The 25,529-nt window shown below is 40.6% G+C and overlaps 1 long non-coding RNA gene across 2 annotated transcripts in view; it reads left to right on the top strand.

Moving 5' to 3' along the window:
- Positions 1–10,725, top strand: part of LOC309825754 — a 90,134-nt gene extending 79,409 nt beyond the window's left edge. The window contains exons 3-4 of one of the 2 annotated variants that reach the window (XR_014297060.1): positions 9,295–9,941; positions 10,047–10,725. This is a non-coding gene — a long non-coding RNA (uncharacterized lncRNA). The remainder of the gene's footprint in view (positions 1–9,294; positions 9,942–10,046) is intronic. The other variant, XR_014297061.1, reaches the window with a different exon arrangement.
- The last annotated feature ends 14,804 nt before the right edge of the window (positions 10,726–25,529 follow it).

The following is a 25,529-nucleotide window of genomic DNA, read 5'->3' as shown; positions in this document are numbered from 1 at the left end:
AAGAAGGTGGTGATGGAAGGGAGGAACAAAATGGAAGGAATGAAATACAGGGGAGAGTATTCCTGGTGAAAGTAATGGCGTGCACGTAGGACAGAGAGAAACAAGAACACAGCGGGGTTGGAGAGGTAGTGGGTGGGAGTTCAGCACTCCTGGAATGCACTTGTACAGCAGCACCGAAATGCATTCTGCCTCTGGAATTAGGGCAACTGCTGGTCTTACACTGCTTCTCAGCGTACTCACCTAACAACATGTTAAAAATAATTTATGTTCAAAATGCCTACCAAGTACCTTGCTTCAGAAATAAATGGATGGAGAAAAGTGTTCTGGTTACTATGCTATATAAGAAACTGCCCCAAAGGTAGTGGCTTAAAATGACAATTATTTTATTTTGTTTACAGATTGTGTAGGTCAAGAGCTCATACAGGAGTGATGAGGAACCCTGTCACACATCTGTGGCCTAAGGCTATCTCCTGTTGAGTGTAGAATCTGTCTTGTGGTGGACCACTTGATCTGTGTAGTGTGCATGGGGCAAGCCAGCGGCAAGAGTCTTCTTGGAGGCAAACTTCCTCCTCTGGTTACCTTGGTCTAGCCCGTTCAACTGGGCCTTGCATGACCTTCCAGTTACAGAACCCCTGTTTAGCACCAAGTGTCTTGTCTGGGCCTTTATTCTCACTCTAAACCAGATTTTATGAATGGACTTTTGTGAATGGACTGATCTCCTGAGGCCACAGTGGCCCCTCTTGACTACCTTTCTCTCCTGTTAGCTCACAGGAACTAGAGTCTGTATCCCTGTTAGATTCCTGAGAGTTCTCAAACTTCTCAGTTTTTTTCTTTTCTTCTACCACCCCAGCAAAATTTGAAGAAGCTTATCAAGGGTGAGAGTAGAACCATGTCTTATAGGTTTCTTTTAAAATTTTTACTTAAAAATGATTTACTTAATTTTTGAATATGCAATGCATTCACATAGATCAGAATTCTAAGATGAAAGTAAATAAATCATTAGGATACCTTCCACATTGTCATGTGCCTCATAAATCTCTCCAGTTTTTCTACTACAGGATCTCAAAATAGTCACTGAATTTTAACAGTCAAGTTCCTAGCAAAGTACACTTAGCACATGGGATGAAAGATAATGAACCTAAAATATCAGGGCCCCTCTCTTGCTTGAACCCTGTCTTAGCCTGTTCAGGTTGCTATAACAAACTACCCTAGACTGGGTGACTTATAAACAACAGAAATGTCTCATAGTTCTGGACGCTAAAAAGTCTGAGATTAAGGTGCCAGCAGGTTTGATGTCTGCTAAGATCCTGCCTCCTGGTTCACAGCTGTCTTTTCACTGTGTCCTCACATGTGGCAGGGGGAAGAGAACTCTCTGGGGTCTCTTTTATAAAGACACTAGTCCCATTCATGCAGGCTCCTTAATGACCTAACTACCTTCCAAAAGCACCACCTCTTAACACAATTATATTGGGAGTTAGGATTTAACATATGAATTTTGGGGAGACAAACATTCAGTCTATAGCAGGCCCATTCCAGGTCATCTTCTAGGAGCACTATTAATATGTTGATATGCCTTGTAAAAGTTGCAGTCATAATACATTTTAACCACATCAGTTAAGTCGATTGTGTCTTTTAACTCCAGAACCTGCTGGGCCAGAGTTATTGCAATGTAAAAGTGCTCCATATATGGCACAAGGAATTGAACATATATATGGAGCGGGGAACCATTATAGTGGTGGAAGAGACAGCCTGTTAATAAGAATATTGTGTTATTTTTCTGGATTTTGTGATGGTTATAGTGTCTGTCAGCCCTTTTACGTTTGTAATTTTCCATATTTTGCCATTTTCTAAACCCTTTGTTACCCACTTTTTAATTTGTTATTTTGTGTCCTTTTTTCTTAGGTTCCCCAAATTATAAGAGCTTTTGATCCCACAAAATATTGATCCTCTCCTATATAAAGAGCAGGCAGGTGTCTCACTACTTTGCTTTAGTTGTGGTTTGCCCATCTGTCCAGGGTGAATGACCCAAACAATAGAAGGACAGTCTTTGTTTCTCACTGTAAAGTCTTGGCACTTTCTTGGCTCTTGTCCAATTCACCAGACCACAATCTCCGTCATTACTGTTAACAGCAACAGATTAAAATGCAACCATTAAACGTCATCTTGGAGAGACCTTCAAGATGGCGGAGGACTAAGATGTGGAGATCACCTTCGTCCCCACAGATACATCAGAAATACATCTACATGTGGAACAACTTCAACAGAACACCTACTGAACGCTGGCAGAAGACCTCAGACCTCCCAAAAGGCAAGAAACTTCCTATGTACCTGGGTAGGGCAAAAGAAAAAAGAAAAAACAAAGACAAAAGAATAGGGACAGAACCTGCACCTCTGGGAGGGAGCTGTGAAGGAGGAAAAGTTTCCACACACTAGGAAGACCTTTCACTAGCAGAGACGAGGGGTCGTGGGGGAGAAGCTTCGGACACACAGAAAAGAGCGCAGCAAGATGGGTGCAGAGGGCAAAGGGGAGAGATTCCAGCACAGAGGATCGCTGCTGACCAGCGCTTACCAGCCCGAGAGGCTTGTCTGCTCACCCGACGGGGCAGGCGGGGGCTGGGAACTGAGGCTCGGGCTTCGGAGGTCAGACCCCAGGGAGAGGACTGGGGTTGGCTGTGTGAACACAGCCTGAAGGGGGCTAGTGCACCACAGCTAGCCGGGAGGGAGTCCGGGAAAAAGTCTGGACCTGCCTAAGAGGCAAGAGACAAGTGTTTCAGGGTGTGCGAGGACAGGGGATTCAGAGCACCACCTAAATGAGCTCCAGAGACGGGCGTGAGCCATGGCTATCAACGTGGACACAAGAGACAGGCATGAAATGCTAAGGGTGTTGCTGCAGCCACCAAGAAGCCTATGTGCAAGCACAGGTCATTAACCACACATCCCCTCCCAGGAGCCTGTGCAGCCCACCACTGCCAGCATCCCGTGATCCAGGGACAGCTTCCCCAGGACAACACACAGCGTGCCTCAGGCTGTTGCAATGTCATGCTGGCCTCTGCAGCTTTAGGCTTGCCCCGCATCCCATATCCCTCCCTCCCCCTGGCCTGAGTGAGCCAGAGCCCTCTAATCAGCTGCTACATTAACCCCGTCCTTTCTGAGCAAAGAACAGACACCCTCAGGCAACCTACATGCAGAGGTGGGACCAAATCCAAAGCTGAACCCCAGGAGCTGTGAGAACAAAGAAGAGAAAGGGAAGTCTCTCTCAGCAGCCTCAGGAGCAGTGGATTAAATCTCCACAATCAACTTGATGTACCCTGCATCTGTGGAATACCTGAATAGACAACGAATCAACCCAAAATTGAGGCGCTGGACTTTGGGAGCAACTGTAGACTTGGGGTTTGCTTTCTGCATCTAATTTGTTTCTGGTTTTATATTTATCCTAGTTTAGTATTTAGAGTTTATTATCATTGGTAGATTTGTTTATTGATTTGGTTGCTCTCTTCCTTTTTTTTTATATATAGATATACATATTTTTTTCCTTTTTATCTTTTTGAGAGTGTGTATGTTTATGCTTCTTTGTGTGATTTTGTCTGTATAGCTTGGCTTTTACCATTTGTCCTAGGTTTCCATCTGTCTTTTATTTTTTTTTTTGGATAGTTTTTAGCACTTGTTATCGCTGTTGGATTTCTTTTTCAGTTTTGTTGCCCTCTTTCTTTCTTTTTTACTCCTTTTAATTTTTTTAATGTTTAATAATTTTTTAATTTTTTTGTTTTAATAACTATTTTACTTTTTAAATTTTTTTTCTCTCTTTCTTTCTTTTCTTCTCCCTTTTCTTCTGAGTCCTGTGGCTGACAGTGTCTTGGTGCTCCGGCCAGGTGTCAGGCCTGTGCCTCTGAGGTGGGAGAGCACAGTTCAGGACATTGGTCCACAAGAGACCTCCCAGCTCCATGTAATATTAAATTGCGAAAGCTCTCCTGGAGATCTCCATCTCAGCGCTAAGATCCAACTCCACTCAAAGACCAGCAAGCTACAGTGCTGGACAACCTATGCCAAACAACTAGCAAGACAGGAACACACCCCCACCCATTAGCAGAGAGGTTGCCAGGAATCATAATAAGGTCACAGACAAACCAAAACACAGCACTGGACGTGGTCCTGCCCACCAGAAAGACAAGATCCAGCCTCAACCACCAGAACACAGGCACCGATCCCCTCCACCAGGAAACCTACACAACCCACAGAACCAATCTCACCCACTGGGGGCAGACACCAAAAACAATTGGAACTATGAACCTGCACCCTGTGAAAAGGAGACCCCAAACACAGTAATTTAAACAAAATGAGAAGACAGAGGAACACACAGCAGATAAAGGAGCAAGGTAAACACCCAGCAGACCAAACAAATAAGAGGAAATAGGAAGTCTACCTGAAAAAGAATTTAGAGTAGTGATAGTAAAGATGATGCAAAATCTTGGAAATAGAATGGAGAAAATACAAGAAATGTTTAACAAGGACCTAGAAGAACTAAAGAGCAAAGAAACAATGAGGAACAACACAATAAATGAAATTAAAAATTCTCTTGAAGGGTCAATAGCAGAATAACTGAGGCAGAAGAATGGATAAGTGACCTGGAAGATAAAATAGTGGAAATAACTACCGTAGAGCAGAATAAAGAATGGAAAGAATATGAGGACAGACTCAGAGACTTCTGGGAAAATATTAAACACACCAACATTCAAAATAAAGGGTTCCCAGAAAAGAAGAGAAAAAGGAAGGGAATGAGAAAATATTTGAAGAGCTTATACTTCAAAACTTCCCTAATGTGGGAAAGTAAATTGTCAATCAAGTTAAGGAAGAGCAGACAGTCCCATGTAGAATAAATCCAAGGAGAAACGTGCCAATACACATATAATCAAAGTTTCAAAAATTAAATACAAAGAAAAAATATTAATAGCAGCAAGGGGAAAACAACAAATAACACACAAGGGAATCCCCATAAGTTTAACAGCTGGTCTTTCCGCAGAAAATCTGCAAGACAGAATGGAGCGGCAGGACATATTTAAAGTGATGAAAGGGAACAACCTACGACCAAGATTACTCTACCCAGTAAGGACCTCATTCAGATTCACAGAAAACATGAAACTTTGCAGACAAGCAAAAGCTAAGAGAATTCAGCACCACCAAACCGCATCTACAAGAAATACTAAAGAAACTTCTCTAAGCAGGAAACACAAGAGGAGGAAAAGACCTACAATAACAAACCCAAAACAATTAAGAAAATGATAATAGGAACATACATATCAATAATTACCTTAAATGTAAATAGATAAAATGCTCCTACCAAAAGACATAGACTGGCTGAATGGATACAAAAACAAGACCCGTATATATGCTGTCTACAAGAGACCAACTTCAGACCTAGGGACACATATAGACTGAAAGTAAGGGGAACGAAAAAGATATTCCATGCAAATGGAAATCAGAAGAAAGCTGGAGTAGCAATTCTCATATCAGACAAAATAAACTTTAAAAGAAAGACTATTACAAGAGACAAAGAAGGACACTACATAATGATCAAGGGATCAATCCAAGAACAAGATATAACAATTATAAATATTTATGCACCCAACATAGGAGCACCTCAATACATAAGGTAGATGCTAGCAGCCATAAAAGGGGAAATCGGGGCTTCCCTGGTGGCACAGTGGTTGAGAGTCCCCCTGCCGATGCAGGGGACATGGGTTCGTGCCCCGGTCCGGGAAGTTCCCACATGCCGTGGAGCAGCTGGGCCCACGAGCCATGGCCACTGAGCCTGCACATATGGAGCCTGTGCTCTGCAACAGGAGAGGCCACAAGAGTGAGAGGCCCGTGTACCACAAAAAAAAAAAAAAAAAAAAAAGAACCTCAACATAATAGTAGCAAAAAGAATCCAACAGCGCATTAAAAGGATCATACACCATGATCAAGTGGGGTCTATCCCAGGAATGCAAGGATTCTTCAGTATATGCAAATCAATCAATGTGATAAACCATATTAACAAACTGAAGGAGAAAAATCTTTTGATCATCTCAATCGATGCAGAAAAAGCTTTTGACAAAATTCAACATGCATTTATGATAAAAAAAAAACCTCCAGAAAGTAGGCATAGAGGGAACTTACCTCAACATAATAAAGGCCATATATGACAAACCCACAGCCAACATCATTCTCAATGGTGAAAAATTGAAACCATTTCCTCTAAGATCAGGAACAAGGCAAGGTTGTTGACTCTCACCACTATTATTCAACAGAGTTTTGGAAGTTTTAGCCACAGCAATCAGAGAAGAAGAAGAAATAAAAGGAATCCAGATCGGAAAAGAAGAAATAAAGCTGTCACTGTTTGCATATGACATGAAACTATACAAGAGATTCCTAAAGATGCTATCAGAAAACTACTAGAGCTAATCAATGAATATGGTAAAGTTGCAGGATACAAAATTAATGCACAAAAATCTCTTGCATTGCTATACACTAATGATGAAAAATCTGAAAGAGATATTAAGGAAGCACTCCCATTTACCATTGCAATGAAAAGAATGAAATACCTAGGAATAAACCTACCTAATGAGACAAAAGACCTCTACGCACAAAACTGTAAGACACTGATGAAAGATATTAAAGATGATACAAACAGATGGAGAGATATAAAATGTTGTTGGAATGGAGGAATCAACATTGTGAAAATGACTATACTACCCAAAGCAATCTACAGATTCAATGCAATTCCTATCAATCTACCAATGGCATTTTTCACAGAACTAGAACAAAAACTTTCACAATTTGTATGGAAACACAAAAGACCCCAAATAGCCAAAGCAATCTTGAGAAAGAAAAACGGAGCTGGAGGAATCAGGCTCCCTGACTTCAGACTATACTACAAAGCTACTGTAATCAAGACATTATGGTACAGGGACAAAAACAGAAATATAGATCAATAGATCAGCATAGAAAGTCCAGAGATAAACCCATTTACATATGGTCACTTAATTTTTGATAAAGGAGGCAAGAATATACAATGGAGAAAAGACAGCCTCTTCAATAAGTGGTGCTGGGAAATCGGGACAGCTACATGTAAAAGAACGAAATCAGAACACTCCCTAACACCATACACAAAAATAAACTCAAAATGGATTAAAGACCTAAATGTAAGGCCAGACACTATAAAACTCTTAGAGGAAAACATAGGCAGAACACTCTGAGACATAAATCACAGCAAGATCCTTTTTGACCCACCTCCTAGAGAAATGGAAATAAAAACAAAAATAAACAAATGGGACCTAATGAAACTTAAAAGCTTTTGCACAGCAAAGGAAACCATAAACAAGACGAAAAGACAACCCTCAGAATGGGAGAAAATATTTGCAAATGAAGTAACTGACAAAGGATTAGTCTCCAAAATTTACAAGCAGCTCATGCAGCTCAATATCAAAAAAACAAACAACACAATCCAAAAATGGGCAGGAGACCTAAAAAGACATTTCTCCAAAGAAGATATACAGACTGCCAACAAACACATGAAAGAATGCTCAACATCACTAATCATTAGAGGAATGCAAATCAAAACTACAAAGAGGTATCATCTCACACTGCTCAGTATGGCCATCATCTAAAAATCTACAAACAATAAATGCTGGTCAAAGTGTGGAGAAAAGGGAACCTCTTTCACTGATGGTGGGAATGAAATTGATGCAGCCACTGTGGAGAACAGTATGGAGGTTCCTTAATAAATAAAAATAAAACTACCATATGACCCAGCAATCCCACTCCTGGGCATATACCCTGAGAAAAGCATAATTCAAAAAGAGTCATGGGGCTTCCCTGGTGGCGCAGTGGTTGAGAGTCCGCCTGCCGATGCAGTGGACACGGATTCGTGCCCCAGTCTGGGAAGATCCCACATGCCGCGGAGTGGCTGGGCGCGTGAGCCATGGCCACTGAGCCTGCACGTCTGGAGCCTGTGTTCCACAACGGGAGAGGCCACAACAGTGAGAGGGCCGCGTACCGCAAAAAAAAAAAAAAAAAAAAGTCATCAACCACAATGTTCATTGCAGCACTATTTACAATAGCCAGGACATGGACGCAACCTAAGTTTCCATCGAGAGATGAATGGATAAAGAAGATATGGTATATATATATACAATGGAATATTACTCAGCCATAAAAGGAAACGAAATTGAGTTATTTTTAGTGACGTGGATGGACCTTGACTCTGTCATACAGAGTGATGTAAATCAGAAATAGAAAAGCAAATACCGTATGCTAACACATATATATGGAACCTAAAAAAAAAAAAAGGTCTTGAAGAAACTAGGGGCAGGACAGTAATGAAGACACAGACGGGGCTTCCCTGGTGGCTCAGTGGTTGAGAATCCGCCTGCCAATGCAGGGGACACAGGTTCAAGCCCTGGTCTGGGAAGATCCCACATGCTGCGGAGCAGCTAGGCCCGTGAACCACAACTACTGAGCCTGTGCGTCTGGAGCTTGTGCTCCGCAACAAGAGAGGCCACGTTAGTGAGAGGCCCACACACCACGATGAAGAGTGGCCCCCGCTTGCCACAACTAGAGAAAGCCCTCGTACAGAAACGAAGACCCAACACAGCCAAAAATAAATAAATAAATAATTATAATAAAGCAGTTCTTTGAAAAAAAAAAAGACACAGATGTAGAGAATAGACTTAAGGACACGAGTGGGGGGAGGGTAAGCTGGGACGAAGTGAGGGAGTGGCGTGGACATATATACACTACCAAATGTAAAATAGATAGCTAGTGGGAAGCAGCCACATAGCACAGGGAGATTAGTTTGGTGCTTTGTGACCATTAGAGGGGTGGGATAGGGAGGGTGGGAGGGAGACGCTAGAGGGAGGGGATATAGGTATATATGCATGCATATAGCTGATTCACTCTGTTATAAAGCAGAAACGAACACACCATTGTAAAGCAATTATACTCCAATAAAGATGTTAAAAGAAAAAAGTCACCTTGGCTATGCCAATGCCTGAGTTAATGAGCTGAGAGAAGAAAAGGTCAAAAAGGAGAAACCTAAAGGCAATGTGAGTTGGGGGGTGAGACAGCTTCTCCTTTTCAGCACTTTCTCCGAAAACTTGGGTAGTTTTATTTCTCATTTGCTCAGCCATGTGTGCTCACTCTCTACTTTACCTTGAGAGGTGACTGTTAGACATGCACAAGAGTAGAACATGAAGGCCTCCAGATAAAGTAGACACTGACAGGACACACTGAGTCTAAGTCGTTTGTTTTCTTTGACAGGGCTTTACCAGGCTGGATGGAAGAAGAAAAGACCATCAGTAAAACAAATGGCTCAAGTGGAGTTATAAATCAACTCTGTACTCTTCAGAGCATTTATTCAACTGAAGACATACCCAATTAAGGACCTTATAGCTTTTTCTTTCCTTTTTGCTTACATGGAGAAATACCAGTTAATATATTTAAGTATCCCAAGGCAGAGGAGTATTGTTAAAAAAGAATACAATGTTATTGATTTCTCAAGACACCATCAGATATTGTAAGATTTGGAGTTAATAAAACATAATATGATTTCTTTTATAGGATTTTTATGTTTTACCAATCTTTATCACCCTTGTGTGTTTCATATTTCAAAGTGAGAGTATCCCACTAAGATCAACTGGATGGATCCTGATCCAAGTTACAAAAACCCATGGCCTTTATAGCCACATTGTCATTTTCCCCCAGTTATCTCTTTCTGTAGGCAAATAGCGTAGGGGGGTCCTTGGAGGAAGAGAACCAAGCATGGCTTTCTTGACATAAGAGAAGCCATTTTAGGCCTAAGCCATTTGGTGATCTAAGCCTGGCCATAATGCTTGACTTTGAACAGGTCTCAGTAATAAATGATCTTAAGGGGACAAAAGAATTCAGAAACAAAGGACTGTTACCAGGCGAGAGAAATAACAAGAGCAAAGATAATATGTCAGTTGTAAAGACTCCCAGTTCTCTTTCAATGGTAAAGACTAACCTAAAGCTCTGTCTTGGCTGTTTTGCAGAATTTAAATCTCAACAACCAGATCAATTGGAATCTAAGGGATGATGACAGTGACCTTTTCTGACCCTCATGACTTCAATCAACTAGAGCTTGGACTCTATCATCCAAGCCCCTTCATGAATATGCATGTACCAATAGCTTAAACTTCCCCAGTTTCGCTGTTCAGAGAGCCACTTCTTTGGGAAAAATCCCTGGTATTCTCCTTACTTGCAGCAAGTAATAAGTCCTTCTCCAGCAGTCTGGCTTGGTTGTGTCTTTTGGCGACACCACCAAGAGGCTAACCCAGTTTTCAGGTAACATTTCTACATAATTGAGCCTAATTTATACTTATTCATATTTTTCTATATACACAGCATTTATTATATATACATAGTAAAATGTGATACATTGTATAAGAGGAAAGATTTGAGTAGCAAGGATTCCTAAGCTGGTTTGGGGAGAGGGTGAAGAAAACTTAGGAAGTCATCTGAGCTGGACTTTAAAGCTTTTTAAAGAAGGACCGGACTTCCCTGGTGGCGCAGTGGTTGGGAGTCCGCCTGCCGATGCAGGGGACACAGGTTTGTGTCCCGGTCCGGGAAGATCCCACATGCCGCAGAGTGGCTGGGCCCGTGAGCCACGGCCGCTGAGCCTGCGTGTCCGGAGCCTGTGCTCCGCGGCGGGAGAGGCCACAGCGGTGAGAGGCCCGGGTACCGCAAATAAATAAATAAATAAATATAGAAAGAACGACCATGTCCGTTTGTTCTCCACTCTCTATGCATAGGAGTTTTTCTGGTACAGCAAAAGGATGTGGAAGTGGAAAAAATAAATTGTTTGGAGCAGAAATAATAGATAGACATCCTTAAAGGAGGAGGAAGGACAGATTAACATTTACTTTTTTTGAGGCCCTAAAATGTGCAAAAAATGCTCTGTGAGTAGAATTGAAGGTAAATTTGAGGAATGGTGGTTAGTTGGTAAGTACGTCCACACCTGGCATCTTCACAGTTTTCAGTTACATTCAAAAAGAGGTCATTTACTTGGAAAGAACCAGGTAGCTGGCAACATAATTGGGCTACAGCTGAAGCCCTTAAACCTCTAAACTACAATTTGTATGAGGAAATAAATTCCCTTTGTTATTTGCCACTGAAAGCAGCTGAGCTTTATGTCAGATAAGATACAGGTTAGAAGCAGAAGAAGTGACGAAGTCTCCCTGTTCTGCTCTAATGTGGTCTAAAGAATAAGGGCAATAGTAGCACCACCCTGGAACTTGTTAGAAAAAGCAAATTCTTGGGCCTCATCCCAGACCTACTAAATCTCTGGGGTGCACCCGGGGATCCTCAACAAGCTTCCCAGGTGACTTTTCAGCATGTTGAAATTTGAGAACCACTGCAGTCAGCTCCTTATTTGCATTTCTAACAAGCCACAGGTGTAGCTGATGGCCTTGGAAGGCAGACCAGCTTTTGAGTAGCACCTCTGAAATACTCTGTTCCCTGAGTGGACATTGAGACAAACACTTCAGAGCTCTGAGGGATGCCTATGAAGCTTTTCTCCTCATCAGAGGTAAGTTCTAACTGTCAACTAATTCAAGCTGGTCTCTTTCCAAAAGAAGAGGTGAAGCAAGCAGTTGGGAGAATATTTCTTCTTTGTATCAGCAGATCGGTGATAAAGAAAAGTGTATCCTATTGTTACCGAAAGTGGGGTCGGGGTTGCTTGCTGCTCTAAAGCCAGTGAAGAGGCAGGGGACGGGGAGGGCGGATTCATGTCCGAAGGCCAACTCCTCCCCTGACGACCAGTGGGCAACAGCTTTTAAAGGGGAGTTTAGAGGTGTATAGGTGGAGGGAGGGGGCTACATGCAGAAATAGCATGGTCAGCTCTGACAGTCATCTTGGAATTGTTCATTCGGTGGTCTGATCAGCTTCATCTTGATTGTTTTAAGTACAGTTAATCTTCAGTTCCAGGGTCAGTTTATTTCCATTTTTTGAGGCCAGTTCTCGGAATTGTGGCAGCTTATGTCATGGCTGCAGTCTGGGCATCACGTAGTTAACTTCTTCCACCTGGTGCGGGTTTCAGTATCTACAAAACAGCTCAAGGATACAGCTCAGAATATCATCTATAACCTCTGAGGAGGAACTAAAGGTCCTTGACTTTGCTTAACGACCAAACTATTATTATTTTGTCTTGTTTGACTGGTTTCCTTTGTTTTTTGCATTTTCTCACCTCTCTGATTAAACTTATTTTTTGGCTCAAGTTTTTCTACAGACAAAAGGCAGGCTGAGGACATGGTAGGGGGTGGGGAGGACCATATAGCGTCCTGGTTTGTTTCACTGTAGGTTCTTTGGCTTTTAGCAGCAGTGTGGGTTTCTAACGATTTTAAATTAGGAAAGGGTATTTAGTGGAAGGATTCTGAATAGTTCACAGATAGAGGAATCAGTTCAGCTTGTAACAGCAGCAATGTATGACCCTCCTCTTTTTAGTGCTGCTACTGGATAAATCAGTTACAACTATCTTGTGCTCTTGTGTGTCTTCACACAAGTGTGTAAGTGTGTCATTCCCAGTAGAAAAAGAGAGATTGCCCTAGCTTTGGGCCCCATGATCACCCATGTGTTCAAGAGAGCAGGGAACTACATGAATGTCAGACTTGTAAAAATCACATAGATGAAGCAGGCGAGATATTGTTCTTCCAAAGGAAGAGTTGCTGGACATACAAAAACACAGATGTCCACAATCATGTTTCTAATATAGACAGGTGAAGAAAAAGAGGCATGTATGGAATTAAAAGATTGTATAAGGAAGCCAAAAGCTGAGTTACAAGTGTGGACCAAAAAAATGCCACCTGCCACATCAGTAAACAAAGGATGTTGAGGCCATCAAGCCATCAGCCGTGCAGCCACCCCCAATTGTGCACCTTGAGGGGATTCAGGATGAAGAAAACCAGGATACTGGCCCCAGATGGTTAGGGTGCATATCAAAGGAATGATTTCAAGGAGCCCAGACTCTTGCATCTTCCCATACACAGAAAAGCACTAAATTCATTTACTTGAGATGTCTGGTTTTCTTTAATTAGCAGTAATCTTTTGATGTTCAACTACCTGGTTTTTTTGGTTTGTTTGAACTCCTGTGTATCCTGGCTCCTCCCTTACCTCTTTGGAGCAGTCCCTCAATGCTATCTGAGAGGCTGTCCTCTGGGCTTAAGTCCTCAGCAAGTTCGCTGAATAAAACATAATCAGGTTGTGCATTTTGCTTCAGTTGACATGAGAATGAAATTTGAGAAGCTATAATACTGATCTAATGGGCTGTATATACTTAATAAGCAACAAAAATTGTTAAAGAGCATATGATAGTTATTGTGTATTCATGGCAGGTGTGAGGCTTCTTTTATATAGAGCAGAGTTTCTCAGTATCAGTACAATTTATATTTATTATCTGTGCATTGTAAGATGTTTACTCAGGGACTCTACTCATTAGATGCCAGTAGCACTCCTAGCTGCATTCGTGATGATCACAGATGTCTCCAGACATTGCCAAATGTCCCCTGGTCCAAAATTGCACTTGGTTTAGAACCACTGACTTAGAGATTTCAGATCTTTTGGAAAAGACATGATCCAATAAGTATGATTTTCAATCACTGTTGGGAAAAGGAAAGCTTGACGTTGATCACAGGAGGCATGGATAAGTTGGCATGGCTGTTGGTAACTTTCTGCTGACTCATTTAGATGCAGGTGAATGTAAACATCTTTATCATTTAGGAGATGTCTTGTTTTTTCCAAAGCATGTATCGTATAAGGGAAGGATATGAAGGATAGCTTTAGCAAGATGGCTAACCATTTCTCACTCTTGCTGACTTATATTGGGATTAAAGACATCTGAAAATAGAATTCTTTCGGAAGTGTTGAGTAGGAAGTTAAAGGAAGTAAAGGGACTACAGATCCTAGGAGGTATTTTCAATGTATTTTTCTATCCATAAGATTTTAGAAGAGAAAAACTGTCTTGAAGTTGAACATTTGGCTACACAGATGGTATTGGCAATCATTTGGATTTCTGGACAGTAGCTTAAGTTACTGGAATAATGGCCTCTTGGATAATGTAGCTTGTCTCACTAAAGGGGGAACATTTGTTTGTCTGGAATAGTGCTTCTCAAAGGGTAGTCTGCATCAGAATTATTGCCTAGAATACCAATTCCTGGGTCCTACCATAGACCTACTGAGCCCATTGGGAAAAGGGGATTGGAAGTCATTGAATTTGCAACTCTAAATTCATTCTACAGGCGCTCGTTATGTACTGTGAGCTTTGAGAATTTATGGTCTACTAGATAGTTTATCTGTCAATTAAACAGCACCAAACCAGGGAGAGAGTGAGTGAAAATACATTGAGATAAAGTGAAGAAAGGAAAATATATCAAGTATATGCTCATTTAAAAAAAAAAGTAATAAACAGGATAAAACCTATATATTAAATTATGAAATGGAGATTATTACCTTGGATAATAAATATTAATCTTATAAGGATTACTGAGACTTGCTGGGTTGAAACTCAAGATTGGAATATGGTGACTTAAGTGTGAGCCTTATTATTATTTTTTTTTAATGCTGGGATTTGGAGTTCTGTGTATCAAGAGTGTATACACTGTGGAAATCTGCCCATTAGATTTTAGAGTCCATTTTCATGAGGATGGCAGGAGAGAAACAGAGGTGTATCACAGTGGGTGCCCATTATAAGCATGAGGAACCAGCTACAGAAATGAACAACACATCTTGGCCAAGAAAGGACACAAAGCCAATGTGTAACATTTGTCAAAACACTCCGTTGGCTCAAAGAAGAATTTCTGACAAATTCTTTACTGACTTTTAGATAATTTCGTTCTGGAGAAGAAGATAAAGTGTCTCGGGGAACTGATATTTGGGGCCTCAACATATAGGGAAAAGAAAGAGATTGGCCTTTGGGTAGAAGATGCCAGGTTTGTTAGTTGATCTCATAGCCAGAGAAAGGAAGACAGCAGTCTGAAGTTTGCTTCAAGAAGTAGATTTCAAGAGGTTCAGAGAAAAAAAGTCATGACACAGCATCATGAAACATCTGGAAGGGAAGTCTACTAGAAAGATTGCAAAGCTCTCCAAAGAAGCAATTCACATTGTACAGTTGCAAGTCGCCTCAGTGAAGAACAACAGGACATAATTTTAAAAATCAGTGGCATTGTTTAGAGTGCTGAAGTGACCAGATTTTTCTAAAGTAGTAGTGTGTGGCAGAATAATTTATCAAACTATTAATTTGTTCACTTCTTATTTCTGCATTTCCCATTTCAAAAAAAATGTTCAAGCTAGTTCATTTCCTCATAAATTTTTTTCTAAATTGGGAAACAGAAGCTATGGTTCTTCTTTGTTCTCATGGTCCATTGTCTCATGTCCAACTAATGACCACCCTCCAGGAAGTTCCCCAGATCACAGAGGGAATGCCTGTGTAGTGCACCTGAAGAGCATGGATAGCAACCATTGTCATTACCCAAATTAGAAAAGATGCCTATGCCCCAGGGAATCAGGCGGGTGGGATCATGAGTTTTAGGTCAAGGAGCATCTCAGAAGTCATCAGTATGGGCTGATAAAGAAAAACAAGAGGGACATTCCTAATACTGTAGCGCCCTATATGGGAATCTTTGCACAAACTTTGATAGAAGAATAAAGAACTCCAATAAGAAGTTAAATTGATTTCCCAACATGTACTAGCTGTGTGACACTGGGAAACTTAATCAGCCTCTTTGTGTTCAGCTTCTTCTTCTGTAAAATAAGGATAATGTATCTCATAAGGTAGTAGAGAGGATTAAATGAGACAATGTAAATATAGTGGCAACACTGTCAGAGATGTAATAGGGACTGGGTTAATAATTGTATTCTTTTTCTTTCCCAAGTTAAAAAAAATATTGAGATTTATGGCTGGGCTAACAACAAGAGGACTGTTTGGAAGCCTGCGAAAAAGAACTTAGTCCACCTAGGTCCCTTTCTCCACCAGTGAAGCACATTGGAGGTATATTTTCTTGAAAAATTAAAATAGAGAAGCTATGGATTTGGGGACACTCAGCAAAGAGGTGAGGCTCTGAACTTAAAACAGAGTGATTAAATTAAAGTCTACATACAGAAGGTAAGCTTTCCCATCCTAGTCCCCTTTGTCCATCTAGCTTCAAAAGTAGCTAAGGGCTTCCCTGGTGGCGCAGTGGTTGAGAGTCCGCCTGCCGATGCAGGGGACACGGGTTCATGCCCCGGTCCGGGAAGATCCCACATGCCGCGGAGCAGCTGGGCCCATGAGCCATGGCCGCTGAGCCTGCGCGTCCGGAGCCTGTGCTCCACAACGGGAGAGGCCACAACAGTGAGAGGCCTGTGTACCGCAAAAGAAAAAACCAACGAAACAAAACAAACAAACAAAAAAAGTAGCTAAGCTTATATATCCCTGATGGAAGACTGGAAGATTCTTCTCTAGAGGAAAAAAATATTAACTGACACAGAAAAAAGACCAACATATATTGAAATTTGGGGAAGCCAAACATAAAGTCTAGAATACTTTCCAGTTAGTTTAGAGTGATATATATCAGTCAGGAAGCCCTGAATATGTACACAGTACTTCCAAAATAAAAGAGAGAAATCAAAACAAAAAATAAACAAGAAAGGTGATGGATACTTAGAAGAAACAGAGACTATGAAAGGAGTAGAAGAAAATTTGTAAGAGATTAAAATTAATACTTGCAGAGATAAGGAAAGACATTGTATCCATGAGAAGTGATCAGGCAGCTTTAAAACAGCAATCGGAAAGTAAGAAGGAGTTCCCAGAAATTAAAATATAGTATTCAAAGTAAAAGAAAAATGTTTGGAAGATAAAGTTAATAAAATCACCCACAGGAAAGGCAAAGAGATTAAAAATAGAATCAATTGAACTTAAAATAGAGAGTTTATCCTGGATTATCCAGGTGGATCCAGCATAACCACATGAACCCCTAAAAATGGAGCAAGGTCAGAAGGCAAAGTCAGAGAGACAGGCTCTGCTTGTATGGAAGAAAGCAAACGACCATGTTGTGAATTGCCAGTGTAGAGGACTGGTCTTTAGCAGCCAAGAGTGATCTCTAGCTGATAGTCAGGAAAGAAGCAGGGACCTTAGTCCTATGGCCTCAAGGAACTGCATCTGCCAACAATCTGAATGATCTTGGAAGTGGATTCTTCGCCAGGGCCTCCAGATAAATAGCCTCTTACAGACACCTCAATTCTGTCTTATGTGACCCTAAACGGAGGAGTCATTCAAATTCACCCAGACTTTTGATCTACAGAACTTTGATATAACAAATGGGTATTGTGTTAAGTCACTAAGTTTCTTATATTTTTTTATGGCAGGAAAGAAAACTAAAGACATAGGGATAAAAATTCATTAAAAAAGAAACATCAATAAAATAATCACACCTCTGCAGTCCTGTCCTATTATTGTACTTAACTCAGTATATTATGATTAATTTTATTTATATGTGTATCCCATCCTAGATTATGAGTTCTTTGAAAGCAGGAACTTTGCTGTCTTTCTTTTCCTAATGCTAAGCATAGGGTTTATGCTTAAAAAATGATCATTAGTATTTGTTGAGATAATTTATTTTAACGTAAAACTGAGAGTCAGTAACAAAAGACTACTGAGCCACTGAATATCTCAAAGAGTTTATAAAACATGGGATTTATAGTCCCATTATATAAACTTTTTAAAAGAGTATTAGGTTATCTAAGTGGGAATAAATTTACTATTTATAGAATAGTAAATAATATCTATTTAAATATTAGATATGTCTCATATCTCTAAATTATGCAAGCATCTCTAACATTTTATCATGTAAGAAAAAAGTATTTCTACAAGGTGAATACTTTTTTTTGCATCAAGAAGATTTGGGATACAATCATAAGTTTTAAAAAGTGGAATAAAAGAAAAAAATCAATGTGCCTTTTCTTTTATCCTGCCCATCCATCTTGGGCAAAATAATCCAGACTTCTTTACTTCTAGCCAATTCTAGAGGCTAGAAGTCTGAAATCAAGGTATCAGCAGAGCCATGCTTCCTCTGAAAGCTGTACAGGAATCCTTCCTAGCTTGCTCCTAACTTCTGATGATTTGTTGGCAACCTTTGGCTTTCCCTGCCTTGTAGATACATCACTCCAGTCCTTTGTCTTGACATGGTGTTCTCCCTGTGTTTGTTAACCACCTTTTCCCTCTGTGAATGTCCATCTCTGTGTCCAAATTTCCCCTTTTTATCAGGACACTAGTCATATTTTATTGGGGCCCACTTTATCTCGACTACCTCTGTTAAGACCCTGTTTCCAAATAAGGTCACATTCTTAGGCACTGGAGGAGAGGTCTTCAGCATACCTTTTTTCAGAAACACAACTTAACCCACAACGCAGTGGGATGATATGGTCCTTGTTAATGTCAATAGGTCATAGCACTAATCTTAGCACCACCTTTTCTCTTGATTTCTCTGTTGTGTGAGACATTTTGTTACCGTATGGTTTAAGCCACCTTTTTTTTTTTTTTTTTTTTTTCAATACGCGGGCCTCTCACTGTTGTGGCCTCTCCTGTTGTGGAGCAGAGGCTCCGGACACGCAGGCTCAGCGGCCATGGCTCATGGGCCCAGCTGCTCCGCGGCATGTGGGATCCTCCCAGACCACGGCACGAACCCATGTCCCCTGCATCGGCAGGCGGACTCTCAACCACTGCGCCACCAGGGAAGCCCTAAGCCACTTTTAGATAGGTAGTCTGTTACTTTCAGCTGGAATCACCTTAACCGATCCACATACCTTAGTCTTTTAATTTTGCTTATAACACCAAAATATATTATACAGAGTAATGGAAGACTTGACTTGTGAGCCCACATCTATCTGGCTCCAAAGCGAAAGCATTTAATCATTCTTCTGTACTGCCTCATTCATTCATTCAAACATGACTCCATCTATCCTTTATAATTCCAACTTAGTACAGTAATTTTTATCCCAGTAGAAACCTAATAAATAGATGCAGAATTGAATTTACTTAAAATGAATCCTTCTTGGGGCTTCCCTGGTGGCTCAGTGGTTAAGAATCCACCTGCCAATGCAGGAGACACGAGCCCTCGTCCGGAAAGATCCCTTTTGCCGCGGAGCAACTGAGCCCACGGGCCACAGCTACTGAAGCCTGCACGCCTAGAGCCCGTGCTCCGCAACAAGAGAAGCCACTGCAGTGAGAAGCCTGTGTACCACAATGAGGAGTGGCCCCCGCTCGCCACAACTAGAGAAAGCCTGGGCGCAGCAACAAAGACCCAACACAGCCAAAAATAAATAAATATTTTAAAAATAATTTAAAAAATTTTTTAATGAATCCTTCTTCACAGTGAATATTCTCCTCAACCCAGAAAGATAATAGAGCAATGAAAAAACCATCAATCTAAGATTTTTGATATTCATGTCTTTTGAGGTGCTTTCTCTCCCCAAATCCAGCTTTCTAAATATGTAGCCTCTTATCCCAAGGGAGGTATTATTGAGATATGAGCAGTACTAGATCCAACTCCAGCTCCCTTTACTATGTACTCACCACCCACCCAAGGCAGTCTAAGTCATCTTTCTCTGGGAGGTAGTTTAAAAACATTTCTTTAATTCAATGCGGTACCAGATTCAAGTTGGAATCTACCCCATATTTTTAGAATTTTTATCTAAAGCCCTTTAGCTTCCTTAACCTTTTCTTCTATGCAGGTCTCCCTCTAATGGGTAGAGGAAAAGAACATTTTTGGTATAGCTGTTTTTAAATCAGAAGAAAACATTCCCTGTAGTTATTTGAAGTCAGAAAAATTAAAATATTTAATATAGAACTCGATTTTAGTCCTTTGGGTTCAATCAATGAGAAAGGAGAATGCCTTTCTCTCTCCTCTCCTACATTTAGTATATTGAATACTCTCTTCTACATTTAGTGTATTGAATAAGTCATATCCTTACTAGAAACTTACATTCTAGTGTGGACACAGCTACATTAACAAATAATAATAGTATGTGATGAGTGATATCTCTTAGGTATGTACAAGTCCTATTGAGGCACAGAGAAGGAACAATTAACTGTGTCAGGGCCTGTAGAAGGGTTCACTCCGTTTTTGAAATCTATGCTATGTCTTGAAGGTTGAAAAATAGTTTGTTAGGCAGAAGAAAACAAAACAAAACAAAGTCTATTCCAGAGTGAGGACGGCATGAGCAAAGTCGTGCGAGAGAGCAGAGTATTTTTCAGCATCCTCTTTCACTGAAGGAGGAGAGCATAGATGAGGCAAGCAGCAGGAATTAAGGCTGGAAAGGGATGCTGTGTGGAGACCTTCCTGCCCCCCCTTACATTCTCACTCTGTCCCACAACAGACAGGTGATAGCATGTAAGTGAAGAGCTCCACCTTCACCTTACAGAACTGTCCAGCAGCTTCCTTGCTACCCATTCTTTGTACCAGTTCTATATGCTCTGCTTCAGTTCTTTCTAATTTGAGCTCATGCGTTTTCCCCTCAACCCTTCAAATTTGATGCTAGGCATTTTTGCTAGCTTCTATGCACTTCCTTTTGTACGTGCCTCTTGTTCCCTCTCCCAAGAACATTTCTGAGAGTACTTCAGATAAGTACAACTCACAGTCCTTGCAGGCTTTTGTCCTTAGCCCTGCCACTGGTGGCCCTTCCTAGAGGCCATATCACAAAAGGCTTTGTGCAACATGCTAAGGAGTTTGGATTTTATTTTGAAGCTAATGGTGAACATTTTAAGATTTGTAAGCCAAAGAGTGACATGGGGAGATTTGCATTTTGGGAAGTATCTCTCTGGTTATGTAAGAGCAAAGAACAAACCTGACTCCATACTGGACCTATTCCTTTAGCTCTAACCGTTGTTCTCTGTTGCCTGTGTTTAGTCATACTGGCTAAGAATGACTGAAAGAATGTTGCCTGTAGCCTGAAAGGTACATGGTAGTCCATTCTCCAGACTCTGACCTTTAAAAGTATAACACTTTTCCTTTCATAGAGACATAAAAAGTTGCAGGACAGAGAGTAACATTTGTCTTGTTGGAGATTTACAGTAACATTGTGACCAGACCACTGGTGGCTAGCTATAAGAACAAAGGATTCCTGCACCAAGAAGTTTTAAACAAACAGCCACCCCTTTCCTTCCCCTTTAGTATAAAAGAAGCCTGAATTCTAACTCAAGTAAGATGGTTCTTTGGAACACTAGTCTGCCATCTTGGTCTGCTGGCTTTCCCAATAAAGTTACTATTCCTTGCCCCAACACCTCATCTCTCAGTTTATTGGCCTGTTGTGCAGCGAGCAGTATGAGCTTGGACTCGGTAGCAGTTGCAGTATAGAAACAAATTGGAAGATGCTGAGAATAGAGAGAGGCAGGAAAATCCATGGGGAAGTTTGTAATGGTTGAGACAATGAATAGTGATGGGTAGCTGATCAAAGGAGACAGGGAAGCGGATTCAAGAGTCAGTCAGTAGGTCCAATGTTATGTTATCACCAGCCACCATAATCAACTTAGGTCAATTTTCTCTTTTATTTCTTAAAAGAACCTCCCAATTCCTACATACTTACTCTTGTTTTATCCCTCAAATTCCTCTCCCCAACTAAAATAAACAAGCAATTATTAATCCACAGAAATAAACTTTTAGGGCTGACTTTGACGTCATCTAAGGCAATTCTCTCATTAATAACAAAATGGAGGTCACGTTGTGAGAGGCCACAAAAAGAGTTGTTCCTCTGTGCTCTAATCCACTTTTCGTGCCGGTACACGTGGACTTGTGTTTTTCTTTCCACTCCTTAATTTCACTTATGTAAATTCTCAAACAGAAGTACACGTTGCTTCAATATTCTGCATTCTTTCTCCAGGGAGTAGGTAGAGTTGGAGATGTATTGGAAGAGGGACACAAAATCCATCTACAAGCAGCAATGACACAACTTACCCACTGAGCCCCATCCCTAAGTCACTGGGCTGTAGAACTCTCTCCTGCACTGTCAGGTTCTGCCCTATAATCCTGCCTGTTTCCAGCCCAGTGATGCCACCCCTTGGAAAGCTCAAACTTTTGTCTGTTTGGGGATGGCATTAAAGGGAACATCACCCCACTGCCACCTTTGTGGCTTTCCATTGGCATATTCCATTAAAAACAGCCAAGTGAGTGTCTGAGAGACAGTGTGAAAGAGGCAATTTCCCAATTACAAGGAACTTCAATGGTTTAACAGCCCCAAACCCTGTCATACACTTCTACTGAAGGAAGATACTGCTTTTCAGCTTGTCACAGATTGTGATTCCCTTGGTATAATAGCTTTCTGTACTTCAGTGTTTACCTTTAAAAGCCCACCTGCTACTTCCATGTCACTGGCAGCTGTGGTTAAATTAAATTAAATTTCTAAGTAAAATAAACAGTTCATCTTTGGGGGATCCAGGCCCAAAGAGTTTTGCAAATGTCAAATTACTTTTTCTGGGTTCACTCCAGGAAGCCTTCATTTCTTTTTATCCACTCTCTGTAATTAATTCCAGAGTATGAAGACATCTCAAAGTTCTGGAGCGAATCTATATTGTCTACATTCCATTGTCCTTGATGCACTTTAGCATTTCTATAATCTCTCCCATAGAGAAAAAAATTCCCCCAGCCTTATTTTTTTCTTCTGGTGGGCTTTCTCCTTTGCACAAAATGAAATGCACCTTCAGAAGAGTCTCAGTAAATAGTATTTCTCTTTCACAGCTGAATACATTTACAGTTTTTACAAAAAAGCAAACATTGTCAGCTACATCACCTTACTAGGCTTTATGATCTGGAAGGGACTTTCAAGGATCCATTGTCTGATATTTGGCAAACCAAATCATACTGCAGACTCGGTGGTCACCATCCACTAAGTGGAATATAGAGTATGTGTCAGGAAGAAGGGAAATCTGAGCTTCATTCGCACAGAGAAGAATGGTGAGAGGAATAGTCCCAAAAGAGTAAACAATTTGCTGTACTGGTCAGTGGATCAGTGGGATGGAAAACAGACTTAATTTTCAGATGAGGAAAATGGGACACAGAGAGTAAAGACTTGCTCAAGGTTGCACAGCTAGCCACTGTCTATTTGTAGCTGCAACCCTGAGGCTATTGGTTACGCTTTTTGTACATTACACCATAGCTGCTATTTGGCCCATTGTTTAGATCAAGTGAGACCTTGTCAGTAAAGAAAGATGGAACCTGCCTTTCTTTCCTTAAACAAAAACCAAACAAACAGCTATTAGAGTCTGAGAGGTCTCAGTTTGAATTCTTGTTTCTCCACTATGTGACTCGGGGTAATATGCTGTAGCTTTCTAAGCTTCAATGGTAATACTAACAGTACATATACACCATACCAGGTATACATAAATATTAAATGATAAGTGCATGCAAACTTTTTTGCTGAAGCCTGACACCATGCTCAATAAAAGATGAGTCATTATTAGTAAGATTTAAAATAGTATATGTAATTTGCCTGTGACAGTGCATCACAAATAGGTACTAAATGTCTGTGAGTCTTTTCCTCATTTTATCTGTCTTATAAAGTGGAAGACTTCCATTGCTTCCACTTCATTCTTAGGATCCTCAACAAACCCTCCTTTTCTCCTCTCACCTTGGGACTACCAAAAAAAGCAATCTTAACTGCAGACTCTTTGAAATTCCCTTGAGAGTCTCTTGTAATGATAAGCTCCCATCATTTCCTACCAATCGACCATGACATTTTCCTAGAATGTAATCAAGTATCATCACTCTAACAAAACATTGCCATTTGCCTACATTGTCTTCTAATAATGTAATCAATTGTCTTTATAATCACATTTCTGTCTCAGATAGGAACATAATATTTAAAATGCTTGGCAGGCACATTTTTCCTGATTGATCATCTTGAACTCATCCATCACCAGGTCTTACTGATCATGCCTTGTGATCCTTCCCCTTCGGTGCCATTGTTAAAGTGTTTTTTCAGTCACTGTTCATTTTTCCTTTACCCCCAATGGTTCTCCCTGGAAGGCAGGCCTTCACACTGGTACCAGAGTGGTCTTCCTTAAACACAGTTATGATCTCATCATTCCCTACTTCAAACTCTTTAGTGATACAAAATGGATAGTCCCACTCTCCATACCCAGTGATTCATTCACTTCAGGGTAAAAATCAAAACCCTGTATGAAGACAAGCCCTTTATGTCTATAAGCTGGCCCATGGCCACCTCTACAGACAGCTTTGTTTCTTGTCACTTTTTCTGACATCCACATTCCCATCTATCCCCCCACACCTCCACACTGTTTCAAATCACATTTTATCTGTCTGAAATGCTCTTTTACAACTCTATTTATACCTGTGCTCACCTCCCTGTCACTTTTGTCTTCTTATTTCACTTCTTTCATTCTTCACATTTTAAAATCATCACTGTGGTAGGCAGAATAATGGCCCTCCAAAGATTTTCAGCTACTAATCCCTGAAACCTATTACTACAGGCATACCCTGGAGATACTGTGGATTCCATTCCAAACCACCGCAGTAAAGTGAATATCCTAATAAAGTGAGTCATACAAATTTTTTGGTTTCCCAGTGCATATAAAAGTTATGTTTACACTATACTGTAGTCTATTAAGTGTCTTACAGCATTACGTCTAATAAAGGTACATACCTTAGTTTAAAAATTCTTTATTGCTAAAAAATGCTAAGCATCACCTGAAAAACGCAGGGTTGCCAGCCTTCATTTTGTAAGAAACACAGTGTCTGCGAAGTACAATAAAGCAAAGTGCAATAAAATGAAGTTAGACTGTATGTGTGATGGTTAATTTTATGCGTCAACTAGGCCAGCTATTTGGTCAAATATTATTTTACATACATAAAGGTATTTTTTTTACATGAGATTGGCATTTAAATCAGTAGACTTTGATTATTCTCTATAATGTGAGTAGGCCTTAATAGAAAACAAAACTGATGTTCACCAGTGAAGAAAAAAAATTATATATATACACACACACATACACATATATATGTGTGTGTGTGTGTGTGTGTGTGTCTGTGTCTGTGTGTGTGTGTATCTTACTGGTTCTCTCTCTCTCTGGAGAATCCTCAGTAATACACTATGTTACCTGAGCTGAGAAAGCAAAAGGAACTTGGTGATTAAGTTAAGGATCTTGTGATGGAAAGATTACCCTGGATCATCTAGTATGTCCAGTATAATCACAAGGGGGGAAGGAGTGGCAGAGTTAGAAGTTGAAGATGCTACCTGGCTGACTTTGAAGATGGAGGAAGGGGTAATCAGCCAGGGTATTCAGGAGGCCCCTAGAATCTGTGAAAGGCAAAGAGACAGATTCTCCCCTAGTCTCCAGGGGGATTCAGCCCTGCCAACACCATGATTTTAATCAAATGAAATCTGACATCCAGAACTATAAGATAATAAATTTGTATTGTTTTAAGTCATTGTTTGTGACATTTTGTTATAGCAGCAATAGGAAGCTAACACAGATTTTGGTACCTGGAAGTGGGGTGCTG

Source organism: Grampus griseus (assembly GCF_964374135.1).
Source record: "Grampus griseus genome assembly, chromosome: 8".
In the NCBI taxonomy this organism is placed as follows: domain Eukaryota; kingdom Metazoa; phylum Chordata; class Mammalia; order Artiodactyla; family Delphinidae; genus Grampus; species Grampus griseus.
This window is presented reverse-complemented; position numbering and strand designations above follow the sequence as displayed.